Source organism: Canis lupus, chromosome 24 (assembly GCF_011100685.1).
Source record: "Canis lupus familiaris isolate Mischka breed German Shepherd chromosome 24, alternate assembly UU_Cfam_GSD_1.0, whole genome shotgun sequence".
Classification (NCBI taxonomy): Eukaryota; Metazoa; Chordata; class Mammalia; order Carnivora; family Canidae; genus Canis; species Canis lupus.
Window position 1 is genome coordinate 35,290,811 of NC_049245.1, and position 13,772 is coordinate 35,304,582.

General features: G+C 36.7%; 1 protein-coding gene across 6 annotated transcripts in view; it reads left to right on the plus strand.

The window, feature by feature from the left end:
• Positions 1-13,772, plus strand: part of NCOA3 (nuclear receptor coactivator 3) — a 145,542-nt gene that overhangs the window by 82,743 nt on the left and 49,027 nt on the right. The window lies entirely within an intron of this gene.

Consider the following 13,772-nt stretch of genomic DNA (forward strand, 5'->3'; position numbering starts at 1 on the left):
ATAGAATATCACAGGTTCTTTACAGCTAAGTTTTTATGATTGATGGATCTGGTTCCTCATTACAGACCCTTTTAGTTACTCTGTTGACTGCTTCTCCCCCACTCACTATAAATGCTTGCTGATTGCTTAGATTAGGAGATGAAAGTATTGGTAAGATGAAGATACTTCAAACTATTTTTTAAAGGTGATTTACAGGGATGGGTCAAAAATCTGTAGTCATTGGTGATGACCTGGTAAGGGCCATTATTCCTTTTTTTTTTCCCCCCCAAATTTATTTGTGTTAGAGAGAGAGTGCAGTGTGTGTGTGCATGCACAGAAGCGGTAGATGCAGAGGGAGGAGAGGGAATCTCTAGCAGATGTGTGCTGAGGGCAGGGCCCTAGGTAGGGTTCATTCTGACCCCAAGATCATGCCTTGAGCCAAAACCAAGAGTCAGTCGCTGAACCCACTGTGTGCCACCCAGGGACCCCTAGGGGACATCATTCTTAACTGTTTTCTTTTTTAGAGGCTAGTAGGAATTTCTAGTTAATGTGACTGGAAAACAAGAACTTCTTACTGGAATCCTGAGCTGGGCCATTTCTATTGAAAGACAGTTGTTAGAACAGCTGTAGACACTGCAGTTACACTCAGATTTCATGAAGAAAGAAGTAAACTATTTGATTTGTTTATTTTTTGGTAGAAATGATTAAGAGCTTGAGCTCTGATGTTGGAAAGAGTTGGATTTAATTTGTAGTTCTGTCACTTGCTAGATGTATGACCTTGGGTGAGTTATTTTACCTCTCCATATCTATTTTTTCATGTAACAAAGGGATAAATTTGAACTTTTATTTGTTCTGTGTATTAGAGGGCTGAAATAGGGATTAAAATGAGAGTAGTAAGGGAATGCCCTCAACACAGTATCTAGCTCAAATGTTAGATTTAGTATATATTTGCTTAACATTAACTTAACATATTTTTTGTTTTTTTAACATAACATCTTAATATTTAGTATGTTTTAATTTAACGTTAAAATTATGTAATATTTTATATAAACAGGAGTATGTATTATTTGTCTTATGAAGTATACTTTGGAAAACACCTATGAACCTACTACTTGAACCTAAGAACTGGAAACTTGTTAGGTATACCTACTCCCTTAGTTTTTTTCTATCTTGTCCTTTTGTTTCTGTTCCAGAGGTAACAGATACCGTAATTCACTTGCTTTTTACAACTTTAAAAATCCACACGTGTTCGTAAGCCATGTTTGGTTTTTGCTTTTAGCTTTACAAAAGATGAGTGTAATGTATTTGCTTTTTATTTTATTTTACTTTTAAAGATTAATTTATTTAGAGAGAGAGAGAGCCAGGGGAAGGGAGAGAATCTCTAGCTGACTTCTCCCGAACTTGGAGCCTGATTCAGGATTCCATCCCATGACTTAGACCATGACCCCAGCCGAAATCAAGAGTTGGCTGCTCAACCAACTGAGCTACCCAGGCAGTTCTAATGTACTTGATTTTCTTTTTTTAAAGATTTATTTATTTATTTATATTTATGATAGACACACAGAGAAAGAGAGAGGCAGAGACACAGGAGGAGGGAGAAGCAGGCTCCATGCTGGGAGCCCGATGTGGGACTCGATCCTGGGACTCCAGGATCGTGCCCTGGGCCAAAGGCAGGCTCCAAACCGCTGAGCCACCCAGGGATCCCCGTGTACTTGATTTTTTAAAAAAAACTTCTGATTGCTTGTAATATTCAACCATGTTTTGTATATATTTTTGCTACTATCATATTGTATTTTTTTGTATGGATTTATTTATTTTTTAAATCTGGAATTGATGGTCATTAGAGTGTCCCCTGGTTTTTGATGTATGAATGAAATTTCAGTGAACATTTTTGTGTATTTTGTTGCAAGATTATTTTTATTGCCTTAAAGTTTTAAAATATAAACTTGATTTTAGCTACTGATATATTAAATTTGCTTTTCCTGTGGAATTTCTCTAGGAAAAGTAAATTTTCTTATTGAAATAGCCCTCTTTTATTAGCTAATTTATTTTATCTTCAGTCATTATTTATTGCAGGATTAGCAATATGTACTGCTATTTTCCTGACACAACTTTAAGTACTTGATTTTAAAAGACAACTTTATTATTAAAAAAAAAAGACAGCTTTATTAAAGTATAGTTTACACATAATAAAATTCACCAGCCTTAAGTTTAAAATTTGCTGAGTTTTGACAAATGTAACCATTACCACAATCATGATATAAAACACTGCCACCACCCCCTGAAGTTCTTTTGTCCTTCTATGCAATCAGTCCACTGATAGCTGGCAGCTCCTGGTCTGCTTTAAGTCACTAGTTTTGCCTTTTCTGAATTTCATATAAATGGTATTCCCCTTATAGTCTATAATGTGCCTTTTGTAATTGTTCCACTTTCCTTGGATATTGTTTTTTTTTTTTTTCTTTGCATTTCAGTATTGGGAGTTGTATTGATCTTTAAACTCACTGATTTTTTTTTTCCTTAGCTGTGCCCTGTCAACTGATGAGCCCATCAAAGGCATTCATTTCTGTTAGTGTTTTTGATTTCTGATATTCCCATTTGCTTTTTTCCTCATAGTTTCCATCTCTCTGCTTACATTACCCATCTGTTCTTGCTTGTTGTCCACTTTTTCCATTAGAGTGCTTAGCATATTAATCATAATTAAAATCCCACAGTTGGTCTCCAGTTTTTTAAAAATGTTTTTAAAGAACCTGGCCTCTTTCCTGTTTACCAGCAAATTTTAGAGGTTTCTTTGCCTGTATCATCAAAATTTGCCTTATCAGTGCAGATGATATTCTCGTTTAAGAATATAGGTGACTACACAAAAACTTGGACGTAAGTGTTCATAGTAACATGATTCGTCATAGCCAAAAAGAGGAAACAAGTTAAATGTCCATCAGCTGATGAATAGATAAATGGTATTTCCATACAATTAAGTATTCACAAATAAAAAGAAATGAACTACTGATGTATGCTATAACATGGATGAATTTGAAAGGCTTTGACTAAGTGAAAGAAGCTAATCACAAAGGACTAGATATTTTATGATTCCATTTGTATAAATTGTCCAGAATAGATGAATCATTAGAGACAGAAAGAGTAATGGTCTCCTTTAGGTGGGAGAGAGGTAGCATGAGATGGCAGAAAATAGGATTAGGGGAGAGAACAGCTAAGGAATACTGGGCTGCTTTTTTGTGTAATGAAAATGTTCCAAAATTGATTTTGGTGATGGTTGTATAACTGAATATATTAAAAGGTTATTGAATTGGGTACTGTAAATGTATGGTATATGAATTATATCTCTATAAAGTGTGAAAGAATATACCTGATATATAGAGGTTAAGATCTATATGCTGCTGTGAAGGAATTTTATGGAAAAATAGTTATTTTTCTCACGGCACTGACCTCAGAAGGTTTGCTACCTGTCCCAAACATTCCTGGGTTTCTTTCTTTCTTTTTTTTTCTTTCTTCTTCTTCTTCTTCTTCTTTTTTTTTTTTTTTTTTAAAGATTTTATTTATTTTTTTCATGAGAGACACACAGAAAGGCAGAGACACAGGCAGAGGGGGAAGGAGGTTCTCTGTGGGGAGCCCGATGTAGGACCTTGATCCCAGGAGCCTGGGATCATGACCTGAGCCAAAGGCAGACGCTCAACTGCTGAGCCACTCAGGTGTCCCATTCCTGGGTTTCAAAAAGAACACATGAATTGAACTTGCCTCAAGGTTTTTTAGAGCCTTAGTCTGTCTTTGTTACAGTAGTCAAGCTCTAATTATAGGACTAATGTTAATTCCAGTACCAAATCTTTTTCATGTAGCAAGAAAATTTATGTCAAAGACTTTAAAAATTTATTTATTTATTTATTTTAGAGAATGTGAGTAAGTGTGGATAGAGACAGAAGGGAAGAGAGAATTCTCAGGCAGACTCCTTGCTGAGTGTGGAGCCTGATTCAGGGCTAAATCTCAGGACCCTGAGATCATGACCTGAGCTCAAAGCAAGAGTCAGATGCTTAAATGACTGAGCCACCCAGGCACCCCTGTCAAAGACTTTCTTAAAAATTAATCAAGTCATACCCAGACCTATCTACACTTTTTTTTTTTAAAGATTTTATTTATTTATTCATGAGAGACAGAGAGAGAGAGAGAGAGAGAGAGAGAGAGAGAGGGGGGGGGGGGGCAGAGACATAGGCAGAGGAGAAGCAGGTTCCCTGCAAGCATCCTGATGTGGGACTCAATCCTGGACTCTGGGATCGTGTCCTGAGCTAAAGGCAGATGCTCAACTGCTGAGCCACCCAGATGTCCCAATCTATACTTTTATGGACAAATAAAGTCCATTTGTCCATTAAGTGTTTATAAGATGCTTATGGGTATCTTGTAGTATGTCCAGAAATTGTGCTCTTAAGCTTGTAACATCTATTTAAAAAATTACCCAGAAAGCCATAATTTTAGTGGATCTACTGTTTTAGGCTGATGAAGTGCTGTGGTTATAAGTGGAAAAACCAGAGTTATTTTGTTTTAGATAATCTGACCACACTTAGTCCCTCACCCCCTTTTAATTTTTTTTTTAGGTTTTATACTTTTAATAGTCTTCCTATGGAAAGAAGACTGACTAGTGATATTATATTTAAACTGTGGAGGGATGCCTGGGTGGCTCAGCGGTTGAGCACCTGCTCCTGGCTCAGGGTGTGATCCTTGGTCTCGGGATCCAGTCCCACATCGGGCTCCCTGCCTGGAGCCTGCTTCTCCCTCTGCCTATGTCTCTGCCTTTCTCTCTCTGTGTCTTTCATGAATAAATAAAATCTTAAAAAAAAAACAACTGTGGAGACTATACGATGATGATATGTAGGAGGATATGCATGCATTTATAATTTAAAAGCTTAAGCATTTTAATTTAATGTTGATCACACAGCAACTTAATTGTTTAAAAAGATTTATTTGTTTATTTGAGAGAGAGAGAATGAGTATGAGTTGAAGGGGGAGGGGCAGAGGGAGAAGGAGAAGCAGATTCCTTCCTGAGCAGGGAGCCTGACTCTGCTGATCATGACGTGAGCCAAAGGCAGATGCTTAATTAACCATCTGAGCCATCTAGGTGCCTCGGCAACTTACTTTAAAAAGCAACTTTTTTGAGTATAGGGTCCATACTATACAAAAATGCTTTTATTATTTTTATTCTTTATTTTTTTAAAAAGGATTTTATATATTTATTTGAGAGAGAGCAAGCACAGAGGGAAAATGAGAGGGAAAGGCAGGGAGCCGAGCCTGTTGAGCAGGGAGCTGGACTCTGGCTTGATCCTGGAACCCGGAGATCATGACCTGAGCTGAAAGCAGATGCTTAACCCACTGAGCTTCTTGTAGCTCAGAGATGCTTGTAAAAGAAAATTCCTATTGATATTTTATGTTCTTATTATTAAAGTCAAAGACTGAACATTAACCTGGTTTGCTTTAGATGAGGCTTTCAGAATATGTAGAGAAAAGTGTTAGAGTTGTAAGATCCATCTTTGACATGAATAGCAAACTATCTAAACTGCACTAAATTCAATCACTGTTTTTCTGTTCTTGGTGAAAATGGTGGAGATAAGGTTTTAGTAATTGTTTATAGTCAAGGTTCATAAAAAGGGCAGGCAGTTCATTTGATTTGGAAAATATAGACATAAAAGAATTTGTCACATTAGTAATGACATAGCTCTTGTAGTACTTAATTTTGTAACTTAATTAAGAAATATAATTGGCCTAAATATCAGCTCAATGATCTAAAAAGTGAACTGCTGTACAAATAGTTTGTGCCACTGTTATAAATGGCCCTATCATATGCCAAATTCTCAGAGTAATTACTTTCTTATGATTCTTTGTTTCTAAAATCTGTATTAATAAGAATATGTTTTTGAATCTGTGTAATATTTAACATATAAAGCCTCTAAACTTCTGACCTTGAATAGAATTTGCCATGTATAGCCATTACATGCAGCTGCTGGATTCAGAATTGCCTTTTCTGGGATTCTGCTTTGTGAAAAATACTGTGTATTAGACACGAGTACATGGCAGCTGACATTTATCAAGAATAACAGGAGCCTTACTCATTTTCACATTTTAAAGTAACTTTGAAAGCTTTGCATGTGCACACATGCTCAACATATGTTGCTAACATTTAAATATATTTTTCATCATATATCAGTGAAACCAAATTTCAGTCTTTAATGAGCTTCAACACTAAACTTATACTGTGTGAGTACACAAACATCTAAAGATCAACATTGCAGGATATTTAATTCACTTCCATAGAATTTTGTCTTTTATACTTTAAAATTATTACAAGTAAAAATCTCCCTATTGTATTCTGGGTAGCACTCTTATTACATAATGTGTTATTTGGCATTTCTTTCATTCCCCTACTATAAAATCTGGCCCTAATATAGAAAAATGGATTATAGAAATTATTTTTTTCCAATCAAGTACAGGTATATTGCTCTTCTGTTTGAATTTTTATAGAGCTAGTTCTTTTACTGGTGGATGACATAAATAGGATTGGAATTGCATGATTTTTAGTCTTGGTTCTTAGCCTTTTAAAATTTTCTTTAAAAATAGATTGAGATAATAATTTAAAAAGAATTATAGAACAAAACTGCAAAATGTATAATGTGTTGGCAAACTTGTTAATTAAAATAACACCTTTTAATGGTTGGTATGGGTTTCAGACACTGCAACCCTTCAATATATTGATATGCAGATCACACTGACTTGCTGCAAGGTAACAGGAGACATGCTTTGACTTCTGAGGATAAATTGGCCATGCACAGCTGTAATCCTACTGTCTTTTCATTTCCAGACATGATTGAGTAGTAGAAGGCCTTTGATATCTAGGTCCTGGGTAATAAGTTGAAATTTAATATTTTGTTTGTATATGAGTTTTTACTTGGGCTTTTGATAAGCCTGTTTGGTGGTATGAAGTTACCATGTAAATTGTGGACATTTTATTACTTGAATAACTCTTTCTGGATTTGAAATACAAGACTGAGTTCCATTTTTTCCCCATTTTCCTTTTGGCAGTTAATAAGGAAGTCATTTTATGAAGAGTGATAGTGAAAAGAATTTTAAATTTAGGCTAAATTGCCAGTGTCTTTATATTTAAAAGAATGCAAAGCAATTACCAATTTTAACAGGACTTTTCATAGATATCATCCTTAATCACTTGTGACCTGAGTGCCCTTTCAAATAAGGGCATTGTTTCTGTGAGTCCTTTTCACACAGAAATGCACAATATTAGAGAGGTTTAAAGAAAATACTTGAGGAGTGCCTGTCTGGCTCACTTGGTAGTGCATGCAACTCTTGATCGTGGGGTCATGAGGTCAAGCCTCACATTGAAATACAGAGATCACTTAAAAATGAAGTCTTTAGGGCTGAGCACTGCCTTCAGCCCAGGGCATGATCCTGGAGTCCTGGGATCGAGTCCCACGTTGGGATCCCTGTGTGGAGCCTTCTCCCTCTGCCCGTGTCTCTGCTTCTCTCTCTGTGTGTGTCTCATAAAGAAATAAATAAAATCTTTAAAAAAATGAAGTCTTTAAAAAAAAATAAAATACTTGAAATGTTTACATAAGAACAGTTTAAGACTACTACCAAAACTTTATTTGTAGATATTAGTATCTTTGAGAATTTACTATTTCTCAAAAGACATCTCTTTAATCCCCCTCCTAGGTACCAAGGTTTAGGCATTTTCTTTTTTTTTTTAATTTTTTTTTTTATTTATTTATGATAGTCACAGAGACAGAGAGAGAGAGAGAGAGAGAGAGAGAGAGAGAGGCAGAGACACAGGCAGAGGGAGAAGCAGGCTCCATGCACCGGGAGCCCGATGTGGGATTCGATCTGGGGTCTCCAGGATCGCGCCCTGGGCCAAAGGCAGGCGCCAAACCGCTGCGCCACCCAGGGATCCCAGGCATTTTCAAAATAAAGTTCTTCAAATAAATTCTTCAATGTGGGAGCTAGAAAACAAATTATTTCCTGAATTTATGTGGGTTATAAATGTAGTTACTTTATAATCACAAAGACAAAATTCTGTTTTTTTAATAACCTTGATTCCGACTGTAAATCATGAGATTCTTTAGGGAGTTATTAAGACTTCCATGAGCCCAGATAAGCATTGTTTTGGTCTATGGTTTCTAATTGTTTCAGTAACCTTGTAAAGATGTGGTCTGTCCAGGGGGCGACTGGGTGGCTCAATTAGTTAAGTGTTTTACTTTTGATTTTGGCTCAGGTTATGATCTCAGGGTTGTGAGATTAAGCCCCAAATCAGGCTCCACGCTAGCATGGAGCCTGCTTAGGATTCTCTTGACCCCCGCTGCCCCTCCACCACATCGCGCGCGTGCGCGCGCGCTCTCTCTCTCTCTCTCTCAAAAACAAACAAACAAAAAAAGATGGGGTATGTCCATTTTAGAGAATGGGAAATTTGAGCTTCAGTGACTTAAATTTGGCTATATGCAGGGGCTTATTAGATCAGTTCTGATGTCTTTCCCCTTTATTTCACTGTGCTGTGTAAATACGAACTCATCAGTTTTCTTATCCACTGTGCTGATTGTGTGTGTGTGTGTGTGTGTGTTGTGTCTAGTCTAGGCATTAATTCTTTATTGAGTTTTCATTCATTTTTTTAAAAAGATTTTATTTATTTATTCATGAGAGACACAGAGAGAGCGAGAGGCAGAGACACAGGCAGAGGCAGAGGCAGAAGCAGGCTCCATGCAAGGGAGCCCGACGTGGGACTCGATCCTGGGTCTCCAGGATCACGCCCTGGGCTGAAAAGCAGCGCTAAACCCGCTGAGCCACCCAGAGTTTTCAGATACGGTTTTAAGCATCCCATGTTAACTAATTCAGTCTATCCAGAGTTAGGATATTTGGTGCTTGGATAATGGGTGATACTAACTCTTTTTTTTATACTTTATGAAAGTTTGTAATCCAATCTTTTCACGATTCTATTTTCATTTATTTTTTTTCATGGCTGTCAAATTTTTATCTCCTTGAGAACCATTAGCATTTATTTTAAACTGATTTAAAGATTTCATTTATTGGGTGGTGAATTCATTTTCCAATATTGATGAGTTTCTTGGTGTTCTTTCTTAGTTCCGTTTTCAAATAACCTTGGGAATTTTCATTTACGATTTGCCTCTTAAATGGGAAATTTGGTTTTCCTTTTGTTCATTTGGTGCCCTCCATGTGACCCCTTCTCTGGCCCAGCACACATTGCTCTGTTTTTATTGCTTTCTCCCATTTCCACTCTACCTCCAGTCTAGGTCCAGTCTGAAGTATTTTGAAGTATCAGAGAGATGATGACTCTTCCTTCTACACTCCAGTTTGTAGTTTGATGTGATCAGTAACTTGTTATTGATGGTCATAGCTGTTCTTCACCTTCCTTTTAGCAGCTTTTTGATTTGGTTTTTACCTATGAGCCTTGCTTTTGGTCCTTTTATCTTGTGCGTGATTGGATTTCCTGACAAAGCAGTTGCTAGTTTCTGGTCCTGGAATTAAATGGGTTCATCGAGTCATCAGATCATTATTGTGTATTTGCTCTGTGTCTTGGTCTCCACAAACATATTTGTTATGTTTGATCAAGCATGCCTGTGTCTTCCAAAATTAATAAAAAATATATACTTTGTTATTATTTAGAGCAGGGTGGGGAACAGTGTGGTTGATTGAAAGCAATAATCCACAACGTCATCCAGAAGTCCTGTTCTTTTAAAAATTTTTAAACTAAGTTTTTAATTTTAATTCCAGCATACTTGGGCAGCCTGGGTGGCTCAGCGGTTTAGCACTGCCTTCAGCCCAGGGCCTGACCCTGGAGACCTGGGATCTAGTCCCACGTTGGGCTCCCTGCATAGAGCCTGCTTCTCCCTCTGCCTGTGTCTCTGCCTCTCGCTCTATGTCTCTCATGAATAAATAAATAAAATCTTAAAAAAAAAATTCCAGCATAGTTAACATACAATGTTATATTAATTTCAGGTGTAAAATAGAGTGATTGAACAATTCTGTACATTAGTCATTGCTCATCATGATAAGTGCACTCTTAATCCCGATCACCTATTTCACCCACAGTCCCCCTACCCACCTCCCCTTTAGTAATCATCTGTTTGTTCTCTATTAAATTAGGAGTCTTTTTCTTGGTTTGTCACTTTCCTTTTCCCTATTTTCCATTGTCCATTTGTTTTATTTCTTGAATTCCACATATGAGTGAAATCACATGGTATTTGTTTTTCTCTGGCTGACTTACTTTGCTTAGCATTATATTCTCTCTAGCTCCATCCATGCTCTTGCAAATGGCGAGATTTCATTTTTTTAAAGAAGATTTTATTTATTTATTTTAGAGAATATCAGGCAGACTCTGCTGAGTGTGAAGCCCAGTATGGGCCTCAATCTTAGAACCTTGAGATCCTGACTGGAGCAGAAACCAAGAGTTGGACACCTAACCGACTTGAGCCACCCAGGCACCCCAAGATTCATTATTTTTTATGGCTGAATAATACTCCATTGTGTGCGTGCGTGTGCGCACGCACATACATACACACACACACACACACAGAGTCTCCACATCTTTATTCATTCATCTATTGATGGACACTTGGGCTGCCTCCATAATTTGGCTGTTGTACATAATGTTTCAATAAACATAGGTAACCCTGTGAATTAGTGTTCTTGTATTTTTTTTTGCGTAAATACCCAGTAATGCAATTAGTGGATCATATGATAGTTCATGAGGGTTCCGTTTTTCCCACATCCTCACCAATACTTGTTGTTTCTTGTGTTTCTGATTTTAGCTGTTCTGACAAGTGTGAGATAATATCTCATGATAGTTTGAGTTGCTTTTCCCTGATGAAGATTGGTGTTGAGCATCTGTTCATGTGTCTCTGGGCATGTGTAGGTCTTCTTTGGAGATATGTCTGTTTATGTCTTCTGCCCATTTTTTAATTGGATTATTATTTTTTTCATTTTTGAGTTGTGTAAGTTCTTTATATATTTAGGATACTAACCCTTTATCGAATATGTTGTTTGCAGATACCTTCTCCCATTCAGTATGTTATTGCTAGTTTTGTTGACTACTTCATTTCTTTTGGTGTGTAGAACCTTTTTATTTTGATGTAGTCAGGAAGGCCCTGTTCTTTTGATTTTACAACCTGGCTTACATATATAAGCTTGAAGATAGTAGATCCTGAAGTATTTAAATCCTCTACACATTTATTTAATGTGTAGAGGATCTTGGAGAAGCCATACCAGTTTCAAACCTTCAATCCCAACTTAGTAACAGTGGTTCTCAGAAGTGTGGTTCATGGTCCTTTGGGAGTCCCTAAGAACTTTTATAGGGTCTGTACAGTTTAAACTATTTTCATAGTAACCCAGTATTTGCCATTTTCATTCTGTTGGTGTTTGAACTAATGGTGCAGAGCCATTGGTACAGAAAACTGCTGACATCTTAGCTTGAATCAAGCAGTGGCACTACAGACTGTACTAGAGGTCATTACGTTCTTTACTGCCCTACACTTAGGGTTAAAGGAAAAAAAACCTAGCATTTCTCACTTAGGATTACCCTGTATGAAGCAGCAAAATTTGCACATTTCATTAAATCTTGACTCTTGAGTACCATATTTTAAAAATTCTGTCTAATGAGAATGGAAAATATGCGGAAAGCATTCTACCTACCAAAGTATGATGGTTATCTTGGGGAAAAGCCCTGTGTGATTGGTTTGTGTACTGAACTGGCCACTTTTTTTAATGGAATACCATTTTTACCTGAAGGAATGGCCAGCAAGCTATGGTTGTTGAAACCTTGAGCATATGGCAGATAATTTCTTTTTTTTTTATTTTTTTATTTTATTTTTTTTAAATTTTTATTTATTTATTTATTTATTTATTTATTTATTTATTTATTTATTTATTTATTTATTTATTTTTAGATAGTTTCTTGAAACTGAATGAGATGAACCTATTACCTACAGGAAAGCCTCTGATGATATTTGTTGACAGTGATAAAATTTGAGTTTTCAAGTGAAAATTGTAAGGTTGGTATATTTGAATCTGCCACCACGAGTGTAACAACTTCTCGGTACTTAAAGACTTACAAGGCGAGATAGGTGGTGACAGTAGTCTGGAGTTTTTGATATTCTATCATGAAATATGTCAGTATTTTGGTCAGTACAGTTTCAGATTTCACTTTGTAACTAACCTTTAAGAAAGCACTACTTGTTGAGTTTTAGCGTAATACCAAGGAAAATTATCTACAATTTGCAAAAGGCTATTGAAATAGTCCTTTTAAATAAGTACATCTCTCTGAGGCTGAATTTTCTTCACATATTTTTGTCAAGTTAATAATTGCAACATATTGGATGGAGAAGTAGATAAGAGAATACAGCTGTCGGGATGCCTGGGTGGCCCAGCGGTTGAGCATCTATCTGCCTTCCGTTTAGGGCGTGATCCTGGAGACCTGAGATCGAGTCCCATGTCAGGCTCCCTGCATGGAACCTGCTTTTTTCTCCCTCTACCTGTCTCTCTCTTTCTCTCTCTCTCTCTCTCATGAATAAATAAAACTTATTATAAATTATTTATTCATGAAAGACAGAGAGAAAGAGAGAAGCAGAGACACAGACAGGGAGAAGCAGGCTCCATGTAGGGAGCCTGATATGGGACTTGATCCCTGGACTCCAGGATCATGCCCTGGGCTTAAGGCAACACTAAACTGCTGAGCCACCCGGGCTGCCCTAAATAAATAAAATCTTAAAGAAGATAGGTGTTTTTTTTTTTTTTTTAAGTCAGACATAAGATTTATAAAAATACAGAAACAGTGCCACCTCTCTGTTTTGTTTGGAAAATTTATTTTTCATAAAATTGTTTATGAAGCAGTTAGCACATAATAGATTTATTTTCAAATGAATTAATATTCCAAATGTTTTTAAGTTTTAATTTTGAATATAGTAGATACTGTTAGGTATAACCCATATAATAAAGCTTTCTGGCATTCCCAGTTTTTAAGAGGTAATGGAATTCTGATATCAAAAAGGTTGAAAATCACTGATATAGTGGATTTGGTTGGAACTCTAGAGGCATTTGACTTAAACCTTTCATCCTTGTTGTATGTATTGGCTGTTTTGAAGCACATCTAATTCCTGCTATAGCTGTCTCTGTTTTGACCTTTAAACAGGAAGGCAGCCAGAGCTAACTAGTAAAGTTTGGCCATTTTCAAGGACATGAAGTTGTTGTTACCCTGAATCAGTCCATCTTTCTCTTCTCTTCTGTCTTTCAAGACTTTATTTATTTATTCATGAGAAACACAAGAGAGAGACAGAGACATAGGGAGAGGGAGAAGCAGGCTCCCTTCAGGGAGCATGATGTGGGACTTGATCCCAGGACCCCGGGATCACAACCTGAGCCAAAGGCAGATGCTCAACCATTGAGCCACCCAGGTGCCCTGGATCCTTAGGCTATTGAAGGCAAAAAAAAAAAAATCTTGTCATTTTGAGTAACAGTTTATTCCAAGCACAAGGCATAGGGAATGCAATCTCCCTTGTTTACGTATGGACAACACTCGATATGTTGAAGAGTGACCACTTAAAAATTTTTTTCCTTCTAGTTTTATTGAGAAATAACTGACATACATCACTGTATAAATTTATGGTATATAGCTTAATGTTTAGATTTACGTGTTTTGTGAGACTAGTACAGTAGATTCAGCTAACAGCCATCTTCTATAGATACAATGAAATGAAGAGAAAAAATTCTCCTTGTGATGAGAATTC